The sequence below is a fragment of the Acanthochromis polyacanthus genome, chromosome 18 (genome assembly GCF_021347895.1).
Source record: "Acanthochromis polyacanthus isolate Apoly-LR-REF ecotype Palm Island chromosome 18, KAUST_Apoly_ChrSc, whole genome shotgun sequence".
Classification (NCBI taxonomy): Eukaryota; Metazoa; Chordata; class Actinopteri; family Pomacentridae; genus Acanthochromis; species Acanthochromis polyacanthus.
Window position 1 is genome coordinate 3,324,298 of NC_067130.1, and position 25,300 is coordinate 3,349,597.

At 40.2% G+C, this 25,300-nt stretch overlaps 1 long non-coding RNA gene across 1 annotated transcript in view; it reads right to left on the reverse strand.

Moving 5' to 3' along the window:
* Positions 1-2,504: 2,504 nt before the first annotated feature.
* Positions 2,505-25,300, reverse strand: part of LOC127530770 (uncharacterized) — a 47,846-nt gene continuing 25,050 nt past the window's right edge. The window contains exons 2-3 of the long non-coding RNA XR_007937408.1: positions 20,469-20,572; positions 2,505-2,780 (exon numbers count right to left, since the gene is read on the reverse strand). This is a non-coding gene — a long non-coding RNA (uncharacterized LOC127530770). The remainder of the gene's footprint in view (positions 2,781-20,468; positions 20,573-25,300) is intronic.

The following is a 25,300-nucleotide window of genomic DNA, read 5'->3' on the forward strand; positions in this document are numbered from 1 at the left end:
AATAATGAAATAAAATGGAGCTCTGACTGCTTCATGTGTGCCATTAATTTGTGGTGCTAAAGTGAGAAGCATCAACCGAACAGCCTTGGGCTTCTGTCTGTGAGAGCGACTGACATCGACTCAGGAGGGCTTTTCTCTCCTCGCTTTGTTCTTTAACAGGAGGGGCGCTTTTCTGTTCTAACCGTGGGCTGTTTTTATTCAAAATTATTGCCAGAAGGACAAAATACAATTGTCATTGTTTATTTTTTAGCAAATGTGAACAATGAGCTGAAATCCATCCCTTCATTTCAGGGGGTAGGAGGCAGAATGCGCTCTGGATAGGTCAAGAGACAAATAAGACTCAGTGAAAAGAGAACAATGACTCATGATTTAAAAAAGAAAGCATATATGAGCCACTTTGGTTTGCAGTGACTTTTATTTTGGAGTGCAGTAAGTCAGTAGCAGTAAAGAGGGCACTGTAAAAAAAAAAGTTTGCAAATTTTACGGTGAGGCACTGTCACACCATGATGGTAAAAATCTAAACTCTAAATGAGTTTAATGCAGTTTATATATCTGTGAATCACCGTAAATCTGGAGAAAAGTGTGTTTTTTTAGATTTTTTTTCTCTTGAAAAATACATTTCCCGACTCCTTCACAGTTTTTAGTGGAAAAAGTCGTAACATGTAGAACAATACTGCAATTTTTGCATTTAATTCTTGAAAAGAATCCAATTTTTCCCAGTTAAATGGACATATTGTTGTGGAAACATGATAATTTCTGCATTTATTACATGCAAAAAATAGAGTTTATGGTCAAACTCATGTAATTTTGTGTTAATAATGGACATATGCGTGAATATTTATGACAGCTTTAACCGCAGTTTTTGCTAAAAAAAAAAACACATATCTGATGTTAAATACACAAACTGTTGTGCTGATGATGGAAAAATGCTGTAATATTTACAATCAGATATACAAACTTGATTTTATATGGTATTTTTATGTAAATTTGACATTTTTTAAAGCTTAAAACATTTTTTAACAGTAAAATATGGAATGAAGCACATCTTTTTCACCCTAAAATCAACACTATCAATACATTTCATTACTGTAAATGTGGAAAAGGTTTTACCGTAGTATTACAACAGCATTCTGGCAACTTTTACGGGAATCTTTTATGGAATTATTGGAATTTTCTTCCTGAACGTTTTGCAAATTTTCTGAAATTTGAGGATTTTTTTTTTTGCTGAATTTTTGGATTTTTTTCAATATTTTTTGGTGCCAGTAAATGAAGACAACAGGAGGGTTAAAACAGCATTTTTTTTACAGTGTGTGCCAGTATCAGCCGTGTTTCTTTGGTGCTTGTTGGTTAAATGGAGTCAGCAGAACAGTGAGCTCTCAGTGGGTGAGGGCGTTTGTCAGGTGAGATGATTTGGAAGTTTTGTCTTCGCTCGTATCGGTGCTTCCACTCAGCGATGGCCCCGGAGCTGAACCGCGGCATTGTGTCTGGAATAAACTGTGAAAATTCATCCGCGCCAACAGATTGAATCAGACCGGATCTGGCTGCAGCTTTGGAAAATCAGCTTAATCTCACGTTCTCCATGTCAAGTTTGAAAATTAATTTCTGAGGCTTGAAGTTGGTGAAAGCATCGCAGCTTTCTGCTTCCACTGCGTCCTATTTTTTACATAAATCCTGTTTCCTGAACGGTTTGATAGCGACACGCGGAGCTGAGCCAAATCCATTTGGCTCGCTCACGAGAAAATCACATGTTAGTGCGCCGTTTTGGTTGTTTGAACATTTAAAAAAATAAATAACACAAAACATATACAACAATTGAATAAACGGCGTGAAAAAGTCTACACGAGAGGGCCAAATTCTGTTCTGACACATTATTGTCGCGCTGCGGCTTCAGCACAGCTTTGCGTGAAGCTAGAGCTCACATCACACATATTTTACTGGCAGATGATGGCGTCTGTGAAATTACTTTCGACAGTTCTAATGGCACTCATTGTCTTTGTGCCTAAGTGTCCTTTTTTTTTTTCCACTGAAGAGGCCCAAAAATTTTGGAATTGGGAGAGACATTCACAATTTGAAGTATATTCGCTGCCACTAATGAGGGTGTTTTGGCTGGTGGCCTTTCTGGTATTAGGCTCTGTTTGAGACACAGAGCAGCATCCTTCCAAAGCATCCTTACTGTTCCATGTTCACTGCCTCTGAGTATTTTTCCAGAGCTGCAGCAAGGTGAGCCAAAATAAACTAATGACCCCAAAATTATATTTGTTTGTGAAATATGGGACGGGCCACTTCGGCCCTGCTGGCTCTGGCAGGAAATTGCCAGAAACCAACCATTTCCACATCTCACTGTGCTTGAACCACGTTTCTAAGGGGCTCTGTGAGGATAATTGCAGCAGGAAAGAGAATCCAGCAAACAAAAATGCAATTTAAAGTGGTTTTACCTATTGGTCCTGCCATATTTGTGTGGAAATTGTGGTCAACAGATGACTGTGAAAAACAGAGGAAGCTCAGAATGCAGGATGTGATCAGACCGTCTGAGGACAGTTACAGCCCTTTATTACAGAGATGAATGCACATTTCATAGTTCAGTGGTGCAAAAACTATAAGCAATGGTCTACAGAAGATGTGGAAATAAGTGGTCAGATGAGTCATCCTCCACCATCTTCCCAATGATGTGTGGTGTACAAAAGGAGAAGAGGACTGGACTCCTATGGTTCTGTTCTGCTGTGGAGGGCAGTTTTCCTGGCATGGTTTGACTCCACTTGTTCCCTTAGATGGAATAGTAGCTGCAAATCAATACAGAAAACTTGTTTTCAGTGATCAGCTTTATCCAGATGGTAGTGGTCCATTTCCAGGAGGACAGCGCTCCCGTTCACAGAGGGGTCAATGGATGGGTTGACGAGCATGGAAACGATGCGAATGACCTTCACAGTCACCGGATCTCGGCTCAGTCGAACACCAATGGGAGAAACAATCAAATCAGCTGAGGAATTTTGTCACCTACTTTTATCAAAAAGGAGTGAATTCATACACATACATACATATACATATTCTATATACACTTAAAGGTTCCTGATAGTACCATAGTAACTGCAGCCAAATACACAGTTGGGTCAATATAATTGCGGGACTTCTTTTTTTTTTTTCATCATAGTTGACATTTTTGCTGTTTTCAGGCCTAAAGCCAACATGGCCGCCTATAACCAAACACCACACGGCATTTTTACACAAAGATTCTTCTAAATATTATGTATACCATTGAGGAAAATTGGAATAGAAAGTTATTTCTCAAGATATTGTAGTAAACCTGTTGACTACTTTATATTAAATAAGTCAGAAAGCCTTGGAGTCTTCCAGTCTTTTCTTCAGGAGGAAATGACATCATGTGGAGCAGGTCATGTGATCTGGAATTAACACACTTCCTGGAGAGGTGTTTTTGGAACGGGGAACTTAATTGGAAGTGATTTCTCAGACACAGATACAATTTGTTAATTTCCATGTAAAATTTGATATATTGCCAAAAAATCTCCGTCATGACTATCTCAGCTTATTAAAAAGAACACAATCCAAACTATTTCTGAATCAGCTCATTTTATTATTGTTTAGCTCATTAGAAGGTGGTTGTTATTAAATTCGGTGATATCCAGTCATTTTTTATTAATAAGTGATTGTTTTCATAATAAATAGTTATGGAATTTGTAAAGACGTGATCATAATGAACGTAGAAAATAATAGTTTTATTACTTTCAATAAAAATGTATGCAAGATTTATCCCATGGACTTCAAAAGTCCCTTAATTATATATTGACCCAGACAATTTTTGAGTCATTTTGGACAAATTTCATGTCATTCTGGATACATTTTCTGTAATTAAGGGTTATTTTCGAGTCATTTTGGACAGTTTTCTCATCATTTTCAACATTTTTTTGTCAGCTTGGATCGTTTCTTGTCATTTTGAACCATTTTCATGTCTTTGGGATAATTTTCAAGGCATTTAGGACAAATTTCATGTCATTCTGGACTAATTTTCCGTAATTACAGATCATTTTCAAGTCATTCTGGACAGGTCAGTATATAATTGTGGGACTTTCTGCAACATTGTTGACATTACAGTGATATTCAGTCATTCTTTATTAATAAGTGATTGTTTTGTAAAGGCATGATCATAATGAACATAAAAAACATTTGCTTTATTACTTTTAATAAAAATGTATTCAAGATATATCCCATGGACTTCAAAAGTCCCTCAATTACAGATTGACCCAGTTATAAATAATACAAGTTTCCAAAAGTGCAATTGCCATAATGCATCAGCAACTCGGTTCAAGCTCAACCCAAGTCAGCACTCAGATTTCAGAAGCTAATCAAAAACGTGATGCAGTCATCAGTTATAAAATGGCATCACTTTTTAGCTGCATATTAAAAACCAGATATTTTCATTTATTTGATTTATTATCACCGTAAAGAGAGCAAATCCAGCAAATGCGACGCTTGCAACTCTGCAATTATTACATAATGCCGAGCAAAATTACTTTAAAAATCACATTCAAAACAGTAAAAGTGCACCTAGCCTTAAAAAAAGTACTGCAGCAGCCCTGCAGAGTAGGTCAGAGTCCAGAAAGCGTTAGCGCTCCAGCTGATGGAGGTCAACAGAGTGTGAATGGAGAGTCTGCATTCGGCCCCAGCAGGCTTTCAGCACCAGCCGCTCCGTGAACACAGGATCAGCTTTCACTGTACCACATGGAATTTGGAGGATATTCTCCTTTGGCAGCGGGCCACAGAACCAGCGTATATACGAGTGCGAGCGCCCGCCTGCACATACACACTAGTGCATGTGTGTGTCGTTTCCACTCGTTCAACTTGCTGCTGCTCACTCAGTTCTGACTAAATTGCCAGTGTTCACATGAAGGCAGCTTTCCGTTTCCTGCCCCTCACAATGACACCATTCATCCCTTCATCCATGCGACCTTGTTTTGCGGCCTACCTGCTGTCATCTTTGTTCCTCTTGTTGTGCTACCTCCTCAGATGTTTATTTCAAGGTTCTTAAGCTTCGCTGCAAAGACACATTATTGAATTTTTCTATCCTCCTCCTGATGCTCTGATATTTTCTCATCATCTCACCCTATTGTCTCTTCTGCTTCTTCTGCACTGCATGCTTTTCAATAGCTGCTGTAACTTCTTCTCATTCTGGAAGTCACGTGTTTTGAATTAAGTGACAATAATAAGAACAAATGTTATGTGCACTCTGTCTATTTAATGCTTTATTTAGTCGTGACATGTTATCCGGGGACCTTCAACAAACCATAACTTCTGCACCCGCCCACACAGAGATTTCATGGTTACAGAAGCTCGTCCATGTTAGTTTGCATGTGACTCGGGGGCCACACACATGCACACATGTCAGGCTCAGTCTGATCCACACCGGAGTGGAGATCACGCTCTGTTTTATTTTCTGTTTTGTTTTGTGCTTCTGCTTTTCTGTGCAGTTCTTTACTGGACTCAGAGTAATCAATAGAGAGATTAATGTCAAAGCTCGACAGTGAGGATAAAGGACTGGAGGGGAAAATATAAAGTTTCCAACTGGTTTTACAGGATTTATAACCTGTGTGCTCTGTGCAGCAAACCTCCTCCATATTGATTAGTGACAGTAACTTCTTTGTCTTCTTTTGATTGTCCATTATTTTTATTAGACAGATAAGATTTTTATTCTCTTAGACCTTAAGTCTGCTTTTGATCCACAAATTTATCTGTTTTTTTTTTGTTTTTTTTGCTAGTGACTATGCATTTCCAGTGTAAGACAGATTACGAAACATATTAAAAGCAACAGTTGCTAATGTATATTTTGTATGGCTCTGTTTCAGCACAAACTAAAGACTTACAAAGAATCCATTAGGTTTTGGAAGCCTGAATGCCAGTGTTTTCTATTGAAGGTGCATTTCTAACATCTTGTGGCTCCTTAAGATCAAATTTGGTCAGGAAAAGTGCTGCAGCGTGGGTCCAGACATCTGAAGTAAGAATGCAAGACGCTTCGGATGTATTTTGATCATCATGCTATCCTGTTGGTGTCATCCTCATGCTCTGGTTGTGCTTTTAAATGGTACAAAAACAAGTTTCTAATCGTTAGCAGCATCAGTAATCTCTCTCTCTGCTGGTTTTTTTTTTTGGAACTGTTGTATTTATTATTGCAGAAAATACCTGAAAGCTGCCAACCTGATAAAAGCGCTAAATTGGCCAGGGTGCAATATAGCCTCAGATACTAATAACCTGAGCTAAGTATTAAAGGGTTAAAGGAATAGATGTGGTATTTTTGGAAATACGCTTATTTGCTTTCTTGCTGCGAGTCATGAGACGATCAATACCCCTCTCATTTCTGCACAGTGTGATGCTACTGCTGGGAGCAGGTTTCCTCAGCTTAGCACCAAGACTGGAAACAGAAAACCTAGTGTTTTTTATAGCATTTAATATTTAATAGGGCTGGGACCTTAAAGCGTTAATATTGATTAATTACAGAAAAAATAACGCATTAAAAAATTTTTTTAATCCTTATAAGGCCATGTTTCTGGAGAAGTACATATACTAAGACCACCTAATCCATAAAAATATCGATCATGTCTTGGGAGGTCGCATTGTCGTAGATGTTCACCATTGTGAATTTCGGCCGGTACGCGGCCCCGATAAGAGCTTTGTAATTGCAGCTTCGTTATAACGGCTCATACGGCTTCATCGTTTGAAATAAGCAAATTTGGGGCCAATGTCTATATCTTACCATTGGTCGACTTAAACATATGGGTGTGTGCATATTTTATGTCAATTAGCAATCACAAACAAGTCACACGTGTTGAGCCAAGAATGTTCGGTTTCGGCTGTGTGTACGAGTAAGCGGGAACGAGCCTTTTAAAGGGTTAATCGCACCTTTCTCAGTTCCCTTATTTCTGTCACACCTGTAACACTGATGAACACTCCAGCCCAGTAGGCGGCGGTAATGAACCTAAAGTATGTTTAGCAGCCATGACGAAGAACCCAAACCCTAAGTAATGTGCTTGAATACATGAACAGAATCTGTACCAAGGGCCGGCCACTGGCATAAACACTCTATGCCGTTGTTTATAGCCACATCCACTAGAGGGGGCCACACCACAATAAGTGTGTGATTCGCATTTTGTCCCTGTCTAGGATACATTTTTTTAAAAATAAATATTTGCTGTTAATCATGTACATGTGTGTTTTAACCCAATTACAAGCTCTGCACGTGATTTGGTAGTTGCCCTGTGCATGTTTTGGGGCCACAAAAAAAATCTTGCTTAGGGCCACCAAAGTCCTAGGGCCGGCCCTGTCTGTACCAGGAAGCAAAGTCACATGAAACCTGTTCATAATGGACCGTGTGACACTTTCTGAATTTCCAAAACTCTGGTAAAATACACAGAGAAATTAACTGAAAACAATACACAGGTCCAAACTACAGCACTATGCTATCATTTAGTGGTAAACCTGGTGTGAAAACATTTAAAAAAAAAACATGCTTCAACACACCAACAAAGCAAGATCATTCACAGACTGGCAAAAAGAAACAATTCTTTTCGAGTGAGGAAATCTGATTCTTCCAATTTCGAAATCTTACAGATACAAAGAATAAATAAAAAAAACACCTCAAACATCTTGAAAAACACAACAAAGTGGAAATTCATGACGTGCTGCTGACTGAAGTTACCGACTTAAAAATCTCTCAAATCTACACGCTGAAATCAAAGACATCAAAGGAGAGAACAACTAACAGGAAGAGTTTGTGTTCTATCTCAAGATCAGGTTCATAGAGACAACGCCACATTCAATGTGATTCAAAAACCCAGTGAAGAAAAACAAAGATTCTCTAAATAATTTGAGAGGATACGTTCACCTTCACCAGATTCCACTGCCGCTGAGAGAAAGGGGACACAGAGTAACACTTTTCAGTCTAGTACTGCACCTACCGGGCTCAGATCCATTGTTGGAACGTTTGAATGCTACAGACAACGGGAGAACATCAAGAGCTTTGACTGAAAAGGCTCAAAGCGAAAGATTTCGGAATGAGTGAGCAGTTTCCAGCTCTGATAAAGGAACAAGCACTCTTTCTACTAAACCCAAAGAGCAAGTGGCAGACGGGTGGATTTAACCTCTGAACAAACTCTTCAAAGACAGTAACCCCTTATAGGACAGTTAAGATCTTCTAAAAATGGGAAAGATATAATAAAACAAACATTAAAGAGAACGGACAGAAGAGGAGGGATGTGGAAAAGGAAGGGAAACACTTAGAGAAGCCACTTTTTCCTCCCAGAACTCACTAAAGCGCTTAATCTTATTCCAAACAATAGATTAACCAGATCAGATGATTATCCAGTAGAGCTTTACAAGAAGAGTTGGAACCATTTATTATGCCTTCCCTGTGACTTTCTATTTATTCTGTACAAAAATAGAACCATTCCATCACACATGAATACCACTGAATATATTATACACAACTCTCTCTCCTGTGCAATGTCCAGATAAACACGAGCACTTTAGATTTACTGTAATTATAAAACAAAAATACAACATTACTGAGAGCAAAATCTTTTATATTTCCTGTGTCCACCTTTATTTTTCATCACAGATTAAGTCACTCTCAGCATCGAGGAAAGCGTTCTGAAACTAATTTCTGGCGAGTTGCATTTTGCTGGAGGGGTTGTGCTGCTCTTCCTTTCGCTTTAAAACACCCCAAAGATGTTGCATTGGATTCAAGTCAGGAGACATCCTTAGCCAGGTCATGTTTTTCACTTTTCTTCTTTACAAACTCTGTTTTTTTTTGGAATTGTGCTTTGGATCCATAGACTGTATATAAAGTGGACGTAGCATCTGGCTCCAGAATTGAAGCCAACCCGGAAGTGTCAAAAACTTGCAATATCACGCCGTCCACTAGGGTTGGCTCCAAAAAGCTTTTTCTCCATAGACCCCAATTCATTTTTGGAAAAAATAAAATTTGATAGACTGATGTTCTACAGCTCAGGATTATTTTTCCCGTTAGTTTTCATGGTCAAAATGAGAGATCAGGTGGCCGATCTTAAAATAAATCAATACTGAATTTTAAATAAATCGTTAAAGTTGGTGGAGCCAGGGGGCGTGGCTATACTTGACAGACAGCAACAGAAGCCTCTGCGGTAAAATGTGGGCGGGATAAGAGAGTCCTCAGCCAATCCTGCCCCTAGTTGCTCTCCGGTCCAGTCTGTTTGATGACGCTTTTTACGTCACTGGCTCCAAAAAATCCAAAATGGCGACCAGGAAGTAGCAAAATCCGGGCTTCATTTTCTCGGCGTTAAAACCAACGGGTGACGTCACGGTTAGTTTACGCCTGTTTGGATCATTAATGTGCTGGGATGCTCGTCTTCTGTAAAGCCACTGTAGACGAGGAGTCATCTTGTCATATCCACAGACATTTAGGATGTCATCTATAAAGTTCTCTCTCCAACATATTTTGCACTCCTGCTGCCCCATATCATCACACTCACAACTCTGTGCTTCACTCTCAGGACTATGAATTCACTGTAGCTGTCACCCTGTGCCAGTTTTATCTTTACTTTTTTTTAAACGTTGACATTAAATGATGTCCTTCACACTGCCTTAGCTGCTAAAAAGTCCAGATTTTCACTTTGTCTGTTCTTCAGAGCTGGATTTTGCAAGTAACGGATTGCTTGTGGCATCATTTTTGGAGGACAACTACTTCACCTCCATGGATCATTCCTGATTACTGCTGCAACTGTTTTTGCACTCATCCAAAATTACTCAACCAACTGAAATGGCGAAGCGAATGTGACTAAAAAGGCATCCACGATCACTTGAAAACTGTACAAACTGACAAGAAAAGTTACCAAAATACCTTCAAATTGTCTCGGAAGCTTCCCAAAATGAGAACAAATTTGCCTAAAATATGAAAAATATCTGGGCTGCTCAGCGGCGTAGTGGTTAGCGCTTTCGCCTTGCAGCAAGAAGGTCCCTGGTTCAAATCCCGGGGTGGGCCTGGGATCTTTCTGCATGGAGTTTGCATGTTCTCCCTGAGCATGCGTGGGTTTTCTCCGGGCACTCCGGCTTCCTCCCACAGTCCAAAAACATGCTGAGGTTAATTGATGACTCTAAATTGCCTGTAGGTGTGAATGTGAGTGTGAGTGTGAGTGTTCGTCTATGTATGTAGCCCTGCGACAGACCGGCGACCTGTCCTGGGTGTCCCCTGCCTTCGCCTGAATCAGCTGGGATAGGCTCCAGCACCCCCCGCGACCCTAGTGAGGATAAAGCGGTGTATAGAGGATGGATGGATGGATGAAAAATATCTCCGAAATGAAAAACTTTGGCCCAAAATGACTCCAAATTTGATGAATTATTCAAAATATGTCCTAAATTGGTTAAAAACGTAATAAAAAAATACAAAAAAAGTGCACACAATAACTTTAAATCGATTTCAAAACCAAATTTGAGCATCAATAACATGGGATGTATCCTAGTTTGACTTTCCACGATTATTCTGGCATTGAGAGTTTGAGTTCCATATGGAGCCATAATACAGGCATGCAGATAGACAGCCCACAGGTCCAAAACTGAGAAGGTTCCGGTGTTTACAAATCATTTTACAGCCATCTTAATGCAATTAGGCTAACTGGAAATCACAAACGTTCTTAATTTTATTTCAGTGACCACAGATTTTCTAAGTTGTGTGTCAATAATCAAATGTCTGTTCAGGTTTGTTCCACTGGGTTTCTAAAATTACATTTAGCAGATGCTTTTATCCAAAGCAACATCCATCTGGGAGTGGATACAACGAAAAGTCAGTGCAAAAACAGTTGGGGCAGTAATCAGGAGTGGTTCGTAGCGCTGCTAATCAGAGCTGCAGTAGGTTTCCCTCCAAAAATGATGCCAATTTACTTGCAAAATCAGTTCTGAAAAACAGACAGACAAGAGAAAATCTGGGTTTTTTTTAGCAGCTCAGGCAGCATAAAGGACGTCACTTAATGCCAACCTTTATTAAAAAAGAAAGAAAAAAAAAGCTCTAGCTTACTCGTAAAGCAAAAAAGCTGTGATGACAACTACAGTGTATGCATAGTCCTGACAGTGAAGCACTAAGGGTCTTACCTAAAGGTCCTCATCAGAAAACTACGCCCTGACCGGGATTTGAACCATCGATCTCCTGTGTCAAAGTCAGGGGTGTTAGACTGAGCTATCTAGCCGCTTTATCAACATGGTCTTTACAAAATGTTTGTTTTAATTGTTCATGAGAGGAACTGCTCTACATGTCAACTCAGAAATAATGCAGGTACTGAAAGACGATGCAAAATGAAATCATTTGACATTTAAATGACTTTTTACAGGGGTGTACTCACTTCTGATGCAACACTAAATGCAAAGCCAGATAAAGCTTCTCTGCATCTATTGTTCAAGATCAATAACTAACGCTGGCATTAAGCTATGAGCAAAGCTTTATCACTGCTGCCGCCTCTGGGTTCCACACATTTAACACATCACCAGAAAAATTACACAATTATTCAACCTGATGCAACACTATAAAAACAATAACTGCCCCAAGAAAGCAGCATTCAGAGCAGCATCTCCTGAAGCTGAAAAGCTATTTGATAGGAGAGACTTGTGCTTCCCAGGATAAAGCGGTGCATAGAGGATGGATGGATGGAGTTGTGCTTCCTCTTCACCTCTCTGAGCCACTTTGAAAAACATTTTGCCAACTGGATAAAAACAGTAGACAACATCTGTAATTACCAACAGCTGGAACTAAACCATTTTAGGATGTCGATAAGAGTCTCCATTATCTCCACTCTTCACCGAGTCTTTAATAGACAGTTTAACAACAGCGTTAAGTATCTCTTCTCTTAGTCTATAATCTGTTTTCTGTCGTATCAGGCTGCTCTAAATGGCCGACACAGAGCAGGGGTTGGTTTTATGATTTGAGACTAACAACTGGAATAGCTCTCGCTTAAAATTCAGTGGTGAAGCTGTTTTTTTTTTTTGTTCGACGGATGAACATCTCCCAGCAGGGGTCTCTCCACCTGCCACACCTGATTTGCTGGTATGACTGGCAGCGAAATGCACACGGAAGCCTTATCATTATTCCTCCTATTCATCTCATTACCTTCTGATACATTCCGTCTCTGTCCTTCAGCCAAAAATAGAGATATCCTTCACAAAACACGGAACAAACGTTTCCGATTCACACAGGAATAGCCAACAACTGCAGCACAATTTCAAGGTAATTTATAATGCAAACCTACTTTCTACTGCATATTACGAAGACGGTAGTCTCACACATGACTCCCACTGAGCATTAACTGGTAACAATCTATTAGAACCCGAGCCCATGCATCTTTCTCCTGCCTCTTTTCTAATTCTCAGATGTTTCCTCTGCCTGTTACAGTAGATCTGTTTCATCTGAAGCCTCAGCAGCTTCATTATGGCTGCATTATGTCCCGAGCAGCGTTACAAGTGAGAAACCAAAGAAGCTCACCTTTAAGCAGGAAAATGGGGTTTCATACCTGACTAGAAAAACAGCTCATCAGCTGTGAGGCTGACATGTGTTTTGGTGCAGAGAATTTTAAGTAGGGTAAATAATTCATACACCGCAGAGTCTTGTATCCTGTTTGAGAAGAAAGATTCCCACTTTCTCCCAAGTAATAATGACATTCTTTGCAGCATTACTTAATTGTGCAGCTGCCTGGGGGCTCTATTGTATCTTTCTATTAAGAGCTGTGTGTCTTTTTTCTTCCTCCTTCTTTTTTGCTACTTTCACTTCTCCCTGCTGTTGTTTTCTCTCTCATTCCCTCTTCCCAGCTGTCTTTCTCTTCAACACCTCATCGACGCCGTCTTTGTTTTTCACCCTGTGTGACTCAGCTGCTGCTCTCCGGCCTTTTCTTTGTGTTTCTGGTTGCTAACTAACCTATTGTGCAGCCGCTTTGTTTTGGAAACTGCCCATAAAGTGAAATGGCAAATATTGCTTTTTTTTCTTGTCCGTCGGATTTTAACAGGCGAGGGTTCAGTTTAATCAGTTTCATCTAATTAAACTTACGAAGGATTTATTGTTCACAGGCTCGTGTAGATATTGTGATATGGAGATACGGATAGAAAGGAAATTGCTGTTTGTTGCCACCCTTGACTCAGACCGAGTTTCCCCAATGTGTTCTGCATGAAACAACAACGTACTGTTTGCTGTCTTAAAGAAAGTGTAGAGCAACACAAAAAATGTATGTGTACCATAGAGAGTAACTGACTCTAAAACTCCGGATCTTAAATTCAAATTTTGTGAAAAAAATAAATGAATTGCTCAAATAGCACTGTGTCAATATATAATTGAGGGACTTTTGAAGTTCATGGGATATATCTTACATACATTTTAGGTAAATGTTAAAAAATAATGTTTTCTATGTACATTATAATCATGTCTTTACAAATTCCATAATTATTTATTATGAAAACAATCACTTATTAATAAATAATGACTGGATATCACTAAAATGTCAACTAAATAACCGTCCAAACTTAATAGCAACCACCTTCTAATGAGCTAAACAATAATAAAACGAGCTGATTTAGAAATAGTTTAGATTGTGCTCTTTTTTATTAAGTTGAGATGATCATGACAGATAATTATTTTTTGACAATATATCAAACTTTATATGGAAAATAACAAATTGTATCTGTGTCCATAAACACCTCTCCAGGAAGTGTGTTAATTCCAGATCACATGACCTGCTCCACATGATGTCATTTCCTCCTGAAGAAAAGACTGGAAGACTCCAAGGATTTCTGAGTTATTTATTATAAAGTAGTCAACAGGTTTACTGCAATATCTTTCGAAATAAATTTCAATTTCGGTTTTCCTCGAATGTATATATAATATTTAGAGGAATCTTTGTGTAAAAATGCCATGTGGTGTTTGGTTATAGGCGGCCATGTTGGTTTTAGGCCTGAAAACAGCAAAAATGTCAACTATGATACAAAAAGTCCCACAATTATATATTGACCCCACTGCTATTCTACATTCAGTAATATGCAGCTATGGTGTTGAGGCCTGGGTTGTACTGGGACAGAAATTCACCCCTGGATTTATCCACTGGGACCAGTACAGAGTCGCTAAGGGTATATTAAATATGAACATACATCCAACACGCTGTCATGCTACCACGAATGACAAGCAACACAGTGAGAGATAGATAGGGTCGGTGAAAACTTTATGGATTTTTTGACAGTCCACTGACCCACCGCTGGGATTTGTCCCAGTGGCCAGTACACCACTGTTCAAGAATAAGATTTGGCTTTAAAAACTAAAACGACTTTCACAGAAACACAGATTTTCCCTGAAGCACAAAGACAGAAGTCATGCAGTCACTGATTACAGGATGAGACGACAAGCCCCTGACCTTGGGAGCCTTTAAACTCCACTTGTTCAACATTTTCCTGCAGGTTTACGGCAGCGATATTGCACATTGTCAGTCTGGAGCAGCGCACCAAAACATCCGACAGGTATCTTGAGAAGAAAAACTTTCATTGTAAGTCTGCTTGCGACAGCGTGATTCTTAATGGTTAGACTATTGATGTGTTTTCATAGCACTGTGAGAAATGTCAAACAGCAGGCCGTTCCAGATAAAACAAATGTCCCCACTGGTATGTAGCGGTATCTATCAGTGCAGATAGTTTAGTAAATAAATGCGGATAGCCATCTATGCTCATCCAACATTTTGCACAAAGCTTCTGCCACATGGACGCTCCCCTGGGCGCTTTTGGCTGGAAGCGCTCCGTCCATGTTTGTGGCTTTTGGTTGAAAATACCGAAAAAGAAAAACTGAGGTTTGTATGTTCCAATAGTGACCGTTGAAACAGTTGAAACCTGCATCTTTTGCACAGTCATCTCAATGAAACTGTGTCTGTCACACCGCACTTCATCGATTTACAGTTTTTTAGTTAATTAATGACTCCTGAGTGCATTGTCTTCTGCTAGTCATCCTTTCTAGCTTCATTTCATACGAGTGTGAGTGAATGAATGGAAGCTTAACACCGTGTGAAAAAGGTCAAGGCAGGGTGATGTTCAAATTCAGAAAACCACCTTACTCCATTCACAGAAGGTGAGTAAAGAGTGACATGTAGTCCTTTAGATGTATTTTAGGAGCTTTTCAGATTAATCATACTTGTAGTTTTATTGCAGACTATAATTGTCTGGTCGTCTTTGTGCAGATTTTTACTGAAAAATATTTACGTTCGCCTTCATTTTCACGCAGCTTTTACTGTTTGCATTCATGCACATTCAGTTAGGTTGGTCTAATCCAGGATCCAGTGGTACTGCTAAGGGGGGAGCCTTGGCCGTCTCTTAAATTTCATTGGCCACCCCAGACCTGATGTGCAGCTGGTCCAGTTTATTTACTTTGTTACATCCTCTGGTTACGTCCGTGTGCTGGGAAATGGACTTTTTCAGCCTCTGTGTCTGGATGTCTGGTTTGTGGAGAGAGGATTGATTTCAGCTGGATGAAGACTGAGCTCCAGATCCCACCTGGCACTCATGAGGAGTGATTATCCTGGAGCTCCAGACCTCCTCCCAGCTCTGGTCCTCCACACCTCCAAACCCACCGGATTGGTCCACCACCACAACTCCTCCTCCTAGAAGACCCCAGCTGTCACCACACATGAGCATATCTACAACCAGAACTCTGAGGGGCCGTTTACACGAGGACGCTTGCAGGTAAAAACGTCAAAATATTTCAACAAAACGCCCCATCGTTTATACGAGGACGGCGTTTTGGGGGCTTAAAAACGCAAAAATTTGAAACCGGCCTCCAGAGTGGAAAAGTAGAAAACGCTCCGCTGTTACGTTTCCGTCTAAACAGCAAAACGCAAAACTTTGCCGAGATCTGACCACGTTGTGTACGCGATTACGTCACATACGTGTGCCGGTGCTTTGGTTTGACGGCCGGTACAAGGAAGTAAACAAAGATGTGTGATTATTTCCATCCTTCGTACCTTCAAGCAACTCTGGCAGCTCTATGTACACTACAGGAGTCGTACTAACAAACGTACAGAATCTGTACAGATTCCATTCATGAACATTTACCGCGGCGGAGATCCATAAAGGGAGATGGCAGAGTTTTATCACAGCGCCACCCAGCTGCCTGGCATGCATATCCAATCGAATTCCACACACTATAGAGTCACCGTATATACGCAGATTTCCTTCAAAACCGCTCGTCTAAACGTGAAATGACAAGACGCCACTTTTGCGTTTTCTGTTAAGATGGTCCTCGTGTAAACGGCCCCTCAGTCAAGATATTTGGACGCACCGCTGCACTGATCTGCTGGTACTCGGCTCCAGCCCCACTCATTACTCTGTTCATAGCAGAATAATGGCACAAGCTGCAGCGGGAGATTTAGACGAGTAGAGCCTTCGTGACTTCACCGTTTCCCTCTTCCGCTGTCAGATTTTGGCTTTCAAACGGCGCAAGCACATTACCAAACCACAGCACGAAGAGCAGCGAGCGCTCATCTGAGGTGATTCCACCAGAGAAGGACAAACTGACACTGAGCGGCAAGTGTGTGGACTGAGTTAATGCTAATAAGATTAATACTTGATACCCTCAGTACATCCTGCTTCCAAGCTACCACCCCTGCTGCTTCTTGTCTCTGAACATTCTTGTAGCACGATGCCATAAGACAGAACCAAACAGTGCACACAAATAAAGAATCAGCTCGTTTTTATATTCGGCTACGCAGACATAGATGGAGTTTGAAGCTCAGGGAACAGTTAGAAAGTGATCACAACTGTATTTAATGGACAGTTCATGATAAAACATCACTTTATTATCCCCCAACAAGTCTGAATGAAAGCCTAGATCTTATATTAGACAGTTTCAATCATGTGTGTTCTGATTTGCTGAGGAAATATTTCAATCCCACAAATCACCATGTAGGTGGTTGGAATTTTTTTGTGATTTTCTGTGTAAAGCGATTTCAAGATTGATTCTGCCACTTCTAAAATGTTATTTTATATGCTGGAATGAAAATGTCAAGATTTAAAGGCTGTAACAAGCCTCTATGGCTGTTTATCCTCTCCCATCTGGGGATATGTTTGTGCGTACACATTATACTTAAACACAGGTGTATGTTCCTTTCTTTACCTGCCTCTGTGGATATAATCATATCACATCAAGATCAAATAAAAGAAGCACTTCTTTAAGTGACTACTTCCACTTAAATACTAGTTTCTCCTAAAAAATAACAGTATTTTAACGTGGCCGCTCTAGACAGTTTCCTCTACCTGCCACTCAAGTCACCAGCTCGTAGCTCTTTTTCATCCATTATTAGTCGTTGGTAGGCAATTTACAGCAGCAGAACAACAAAACATGAGCGATTTCTCCACACCAGTCACCACTGGCTGGCGGAAATCAAAGCCAGCTTGATAAAGGATGTCTATCTGGATGCTTTTGGACTAAAATCCTCTAATAATCCCAAAGTGTATGAAATCACAAAAGGCCTAATTTTTTTTGGCACTCACTTGCTTCCATCTGTGAATATCTTGCCTTAATACAGAGTGACACATGGGTCAAAAAATCCACTATTTTTTCCGAGCCAAATCTCTACATGTGTGCGAGAAAAGAGTTTCATTTGATTATTGTTGCTGCTTTTTATCTGCCTCTACAGCTGTGCTGGCTTTGATAAAGCAGAAAAAAAAGTGGCACTTTTCAATCTGTAATTGTCCACTGCCGCTGAGGAATAGATAACAGAGTAAAATGGACTGGACTGAAGCTTTCTCACAATGAGACATTATCCCTTTATTACGGAGGCAAATATTCTTATATACCCTCTAAGGAGGTGTGAAGATTGTGCGACACTCGGCTCTTTTGGGCACCACTCCAGATGTCAAAAGGAGAAGGGGGAAAGGTCACTGTTAAGTACTCCATGATATTTTGCACCGAGCGGAAAACCTGAAATGCCACAGAGGACTGAACATAAGTTAGAAACCAGAATACAGCTGTAAAGTCAAGATTTATTTAAACAGGCCTTCAGCAAACCTTTTTTTCCTCTCGTCTGCTTTTAATAAGGTCTAATGACTGTGCACTACCATTCAATCAAGCTGACATGAGAATAAAACATGTAGGAAACTTGTACGCGTGTCTCTGCTGACATTCAGACAGAACATGCAATTTTATTCTCAAAATCTCAGTATTTTCCTTCCGTAAGTGCGGCTCTCTAATAACCTGTGATTTTACTCTAAATTTGATGCAGTTTATCAGCTGTTTTTTTTCTCCATTCTGAACCATTTCTTTCAGTGTAAAAGCACCAACTTGACCGGTTTGTTTCATGCTGTCTATGCACATTTGAGTAATCTCTACAGTAGCTTTGATAACCGGCAGTTTTCTGTCTGCAGATCAATTCAATTCAATTCAATTCAATTTTATTTATATAGCGTCAATTACAATCAAATCGTCTCAAGACGCTTTACAGAACCCAAATGCCTGACCCCCAGAGCAAGCCCAAAGGCGACAGTGGCAGGAAAACACCCTTTTAACAGGGAAGAAACCTCGAGCAGAACCCGGCTCTATATAGGGGGGACCCATCTGCCTGCTGGCCGGGCGGGTTGAGAAGGACAGAGGAGGGCAAGGGGGAGGGATGGGAGAAGAGGGAGGGGTGGGAAAGCAAGGAAAACACAACACACATTTGGATACATGCATGACAGGATATGTGATTCAAACAAAGTATAAGCTAACATTGAAAACTGACTCATAGTTTACTCTGATGATGTACGGCTCTGACATTAAATATACTCCATATATAGCTAGCAGTAAAATTCAAACAGTATGTAAGTTAGCATAACAAGTATAGTGAGGTTGACTAAATCTAAGATCTTAGATTTTCTTCTATATTTCTTTAAAATGAAAGTCTCATCTCTTTAGGTCATAGAGAACACTAAGTAGTATAGTAATTATATGAATACTGGGTTTATTAAAATAAATAATAAATCAAACACAACTCAGGTGACCTCAGTATAAACAACCCGGTCTCACGGGGATTCGTGAAACTGTCACGTAAGTTTTAGTTTCGGTTTCGTGCGCACCAACACGATTTCGTCATGTTTTTCGTGCCGCTCACCACGAAATGTTTTTCGCTGTGGTAATCACATCTGAAAGTGGTTTATACCGGCGGATTCATGACGATCTAAGCTGTCCATCGGCGTATACTGCTTGTGTGATCGCGTTTGCGGCCGCCGGACATTCTTGAAATTCCTATGCAAATTGGTAAGTGTACCACCGGCTTATGGTTAGGTTATGGTTATGGTTATGGTTATGTTTAGGAACGATGTCATGCAAAATATAGCGTTGGATTCGCCACGGTTTTACATTAAAAATATAATATACACATTCTTTTGAAATACGTTCTGAGTGGCACGAAAAGTCCGCCGTTTAAAATACATTGGTGTGCATTTCGTGGTGAGCGGCACGAAAAACATGACGAAATCGTGTTGGTGCGCACGAAACCGAAACTAAAACTTACGTGACAGTTTCACGAATCCTCGTGAGATCGGGCTGATATAAAGGTAGCGAACATCGTCCACGAAAAAGGAAACACTTGAAAAGTGTCCAACCAGTTAAACCTCAGTTTAATTACTTGATTTATACTTGAATGCAGTTTCATTATCTTGTTTCCAAAAAAGTAAGTGTGTCTTCATGTTTGTGTGCTTTGAAACTGAGGCATTAAGCTAGAAACAATTAAGCCAACATACAAATGCCAAAAACTGCAGTTCCTTGAATGACCACTAGATTCTGGCTCCAAACGTGAGTCAGTCTCCATAGACTCTCATGTTAAAATGTCCAACTTTACAACAGAAACAACCATGTTAACGGCCTAGGATAAACACACAGATTTAGACCTTGTAGCTAATTTCTCCTACGACAACAGTCCAAAGGTGAATTTTTAAGTAAGTCACCCATGTAAATTTGTGTTAAAACGTAATGTTTCACATATTTAAAAGTGTGGCTGCTCATGTCTCACTTCACCAAACTTTTTTTCTCCCAGCTGGTTTTAATAAAGTCTAATGACTCTGTGCTTTTGCCCTACCATTCAATCAAGCAGACATGAAAATATAGCATGTAGGGAACTCTTGTGCACTTTTTTTCATTTGCATATGTTTCTGCTGACATTCTTTTCTTTAAAATGACAGTTTGACCTCCAAAAACTGCAGTTCCTCGAATGACCACTAGATTCTTTCTCCAAACACGAGTCAGTCTCCATAGACTCTCATGTTAAAATGTCCAACTTTACAACAGAAACAACCACGTCCACAGCTTGGTATAAACACACACATTTGATCTCTATAGCTAATTTCTCCTATGACAACAGTCCAAAGGTGAATTTTTAGGTAAGTCACATGTTAAAATCTGCATTAAAGTGTAATATTTTGCATATTTAAAGGTGTGGCTGCTTGTGTTTTACCTCAGTGTTCAAATTATGATTTGCTGGAAGCTAAGTAGATTCAGGAACCATCAGGATAGTGAGGACGGGAGCACCACACTGAGCTTCATAACTGTTCTGGAAACCTGTGGGTGACATTAGAGAGGGTTTGTCCACCTTTAAATCCAATCTATGGTTCAGAGATGGTTTTTGATTTTGAAGCAAGAGCCAAAAAATTAGCGTAGCTTTGCTTAAAGACTAGAAACAAACATCTTTTCTCATCCTACCAGTTTACCAGCATGTTGTTTTTTTCCCCTTTATTTGGAAAGAACTTGCATTTCCTTTGGAGGTGCAGTAATTTTTGTTGCTGTGAGGTTGCCAGGTAACCACCATGTGCTCTTCCTGATACTCTGCCTTTCCCAAATGCCTGAACGAGTGGATGTTCCTTTGGCGTGCTAGCTGTGATACAGGCAGACAGGCTATATATCATCCCATATTCAAGCCATCTTCACTCAAGCAGGTGGAGGTTAAGTGCCTCATTTAAGGGTATCAGATATCAGATGTAGCTTGACCTCATGTCTCTTTACCTCTGCCCCAACAACGGGATCACTTCCTGCTCTTCAGACTAAATGAGACGCCCTCAAAGATTACTTATAGCTGCACTTCACGGACACTGTGTGCCGTGTAAAGGACCTCTGTGTCTTCGGCTTTTAAACCCAAAAAGGATTGATTTAAGACCGGTGGGAAAATGATGAACAAATCAAATCAGTAAGGAGTTATAAATGTTAACTGGTTGACTGTTTGACCCTGGATGATTCTGTGATTTATGTTGTCGACCGCTGGCATTCTGCTTTGACTCCCGCTGTGATCTGGGCCCTAAAAGGTTGAGAGTAATGACAGCCTCCAGAAATGTCAACGGAAAGAGGCGAGATGAAAAAGATTTTCCCTCAAGGCACGCTGGTGGTGCTGTATTGTTCGCTTATTTTTGTTGTTGCCATTTTTTTTTTTTGGTACGTCACTCTGGATGAGGCTGTCTGCTAAATGCCTGTACTGTAAATCCTGAAGGTAAGCAGAAGGATGCGATAAAATGGGAGTGCTGCTTTAGTTTCAGAGAGAAAGAAAAGTGAGGAGATGAGAGGCCCAGATAATCATTGCTACAAACTGAGAGGAGGAAACACACAGAGACGAGAGGCGACACAACTATGCTCACTAATTACATTTGAACACATTTTCAAACACTTTCTCCTCTGAGTTTCTTGTCATTCTCTTCAGTGTTCTGCAGTTAAAAAAAAAAAATATGTGAGTGCCTTCAAGTGCATGCTTCAATTGTTTCACTCCTCTTAGTGGAGCTCCACAGTGGGGACACGTCATCTCTGGTGCTTTTAAAACCACTTACCAACTTATGCACTCTGTAGGACACACAATGTGTATTACTTAGCCATTAATTTCACTCTTCACATTTATTTGATGCTTCCACAGCTCTTGCATGAAGTATTTGTCTTAATCACTCTCGTCATTTTATCTCTCGTGCTTTTCTCTCTTCCTGGGTTGAATTGTTTCGCTATATTTCTTTGTTCCACATGTGGTTGTTTGTCATGAAAAGCATTTCGCCTTTAGCAAGGGAAGAATAATATATAGAGGGGACAGAGGATGGTGAAAGTAGAGGAATAGATAGGGGGAAACAGAAAAGCACAGCATGCACACATCGAGTTAAACATCGATGGAGAATGCAATAATAATTCCAGTCAGTTGTACTGTATGTGCACTGGAGGACTGTAGTGTTTGTGTAGGGGAGCGTTTTCCCTCGAGGTCTCAGCTGGATGTTCTGTGGTGCATGCAGGAATGCCAATCGGCCAATCGGACTGTGACTGAACACGGAGGGGGACACTTGAGTTTTTGCCTGACTCAATGGACAGCATCAGCGGTGGCTCCGGTGTCTCCCTTTTACCCACCGTCCATCCTGTCTTTTCTCTCCTGGTATGTGTTGGCCTCTCTTAGGCTGTTCTCACAGGGGGAAAAAAACCCATCCCTGCTTCTTTGGAGCCCATGAAGAGTAAAGCAGTCGTTGTTCCCTTAAAACAGCAGCTCCTTCACATTCATCCGGTCAGGCTCCAAACTCTGGAACACAGGCAGGGCTCACTACACAATGGCCCCTGAATAAGTGTTCCATTAAAAATGCAGACAGTCCCACTGTAATTGGAAAGCCCTCTAATGAGCGAGGCTGAATGCCTGACCATGGGCACCGAGCCCGAAGCCTGGGAGTTTGCATTGTCTTTCTCTCAGAAATGTTTGGATGGGCTAAAATTAAGCAGTGTACATAAACTGCATTTTTGTCATACTGCAGTGTAATTTCACCTCAGTCTACTTTACGTTCATGCTACAGACTGGAGCGTAATGTAGTTTTTGAGTTTATGGGACCAACGTGCAATTAATAACACAAACATGCATGTGCAGTAACACAAACAGGTGCATTAACACAAACATGCATGTGCAGTAACACAAAAGAAACATTTGCAATAACACCAACAAACAATCAGTAACACAAAAAACATGAAATAACACAAATAAACAAGTGCAATAACATGAAAAACATCTGCAATATCGCTGACAAATGTGCAGTAACACGAATAAATGTGCAATATCAACAATAATCATGTGCAACATCACCAACAAACGTGTGCAGTATCACCAAGAAACGTGCAATAACACAAATTTTTTGAATTGAAACACAAATAAACACGCAATATCAGAAACCAACGTGTGCAATACAGTATCACAAACAAAAACGTGCAACATCACCAACAAACATGTGCAATATCACCAACAAACATGTGCAATGCCACTCCTGTGCACTCTATAAAAGGTGTAATAACTACTCAGGGTATAGTGTTTACTTTTTTTTTTAACAAAGCTGACTCACAAAGAATACCAGTGTAGCTGTACTGTAATGCACATGGCAATAAACTGTAGTCTAGTTTATTTTATTAACTTATTATGGCAGAGGGGGGAATTACAAATGATGCCCTTTTTGCTAAATTTAATTTTCAGAAAAAAGGAGGTTTTCATAGCAAATGTTTAAAAAGGAAGACTATCAGTGTTCTTCCATGGTGGGTCCCATTCTGCTCATACTTGTCTGAGTGGCTTGATTCTTGTGACCTGCATCTTCTTTCTTCCTTTCCAACAATTCATATAAATGAGACGCCAACTATGCTGCTTAAATCCTCCTCTCTCCTCTGCTCCACCCTTCTCTCTCTGCCAGCTGCTGTAGAAACAGTACAGCTCTGCTTGCTGTGGTATTTGCTGCCAGCAGCTCCACATTCAACAAAGAGCGGGAGGTCGCAACCTGTCTATGCTTCACTCTGACGGGCAGCCATGACGGCCCGGCTGGGTTTCCCCTTGGCAGCAGTAGTCTGCATTCAATCTGGGTTTGACAAGGCAGAGTTGGCAAGACGCAATTTCGAACCTAAGTAAGATGAAAGCCGAGCAAGATAGCAAAAGGAATGAGAGAAGCACGACACTGACCCCTCTGCGTTTTCTGGAGGAACAAGGCGTGGTGTGGCTTTACAGAGTTTTGACGGCTGCATCGATCTGTTGACTCCTGTGGTCTTTGGATTTAATTAGAATACATGTGAACCCCATTGCCTGCAGCAGTTACTGTTCTAGTAATTTCTGTTAAAATTATTGCGCCTGTTAGACAGAGAGAGGCTAAAAGTAAAATCCCTGTCACACATTCAAAAACAAGACCAAATGACCCATTCTTCTCTTCTTCGTGTTCCGTCCTTTACAGGGTTGGAGGATATGGTAGTTCTCCACGTACTTCTATCTTCGGCTGTTCTTGCTGCCTCACTGTGCTGCATTTCTGTCCACTCCTTCATATTGTCTGCCCACATTGCTCTTGGTCGTCCTCTTTGCCTCCTTCCATCTATTCGTCCCTCTAATAATATTCTTGACATGTTATTTTTTCTCATGAGATGACCAAAGTACCTGAGTTTTCTGAGTCTCAATATGTGCTCTATAATTGTGTGCTTTTATTTTTTATGTTGTTTAAGACTTCTTCATTTGTGATTTTATCTGTCCAGGATATTTTCAGCATTCTTCTATATGTCCACATCTCAAAGGCAATAATTCTTTTCATGGTGTTATTTGTAATGGTCCAGGTTTCACATCCATATAACATGGTTGACCATACATAGCACTTCAAAATTCTCTTTCTGGTTGTTAGTCCTAGATTTTTATTTGTCAGAGTGCTTCTCATTTTGTTAAACACACCCCTTGCTATTGAGATCCTCCTTATAATTTCATGATCATTCTTTGCATCTCCAGTTATCTGCTGTCCTAGGTATATGAATGTTTCCACTTGATCTATAGGTTCTCCATCAATAGACATATGAATTCTTGGTGATGGGCAGGTCTTTGATATTACCATTGATTTTGTCTTTTTGGCATTCATTTTCATACCAAACTGTTTCCCTGCTTCATTTACGTTTGTCAGAATCTCTTTCAGTTGTTCTTCATTCTCTGCCAGCAGGACTGTATCGTCAGCATACCTCAAGTTATCGATGTTAAAATGACCCATAGAAACTTGAAATAAACTGAAGTTTGAAGTTTATACTGAGTTTTCGAGTCATTCTAATATTTGGTCCACCTTTGGTAACACATTTTGAAAAACTTTGGACTACATCCGGTGAAAGTATTTTTAATATTTATAGTAGTGCTGTCAAATGATTAAAATGAGACTGTGAGGAGTCAACTGAGGAGGAGGTCAGGGTGGATGGATGGTCGCCACACCTGGACTTCAACATCTCTGCTTCAAGTTCATAGTCAATGTGGAAAAAAGAAGAAAAATCATGACCACACAGCTTCAGCTACACTGT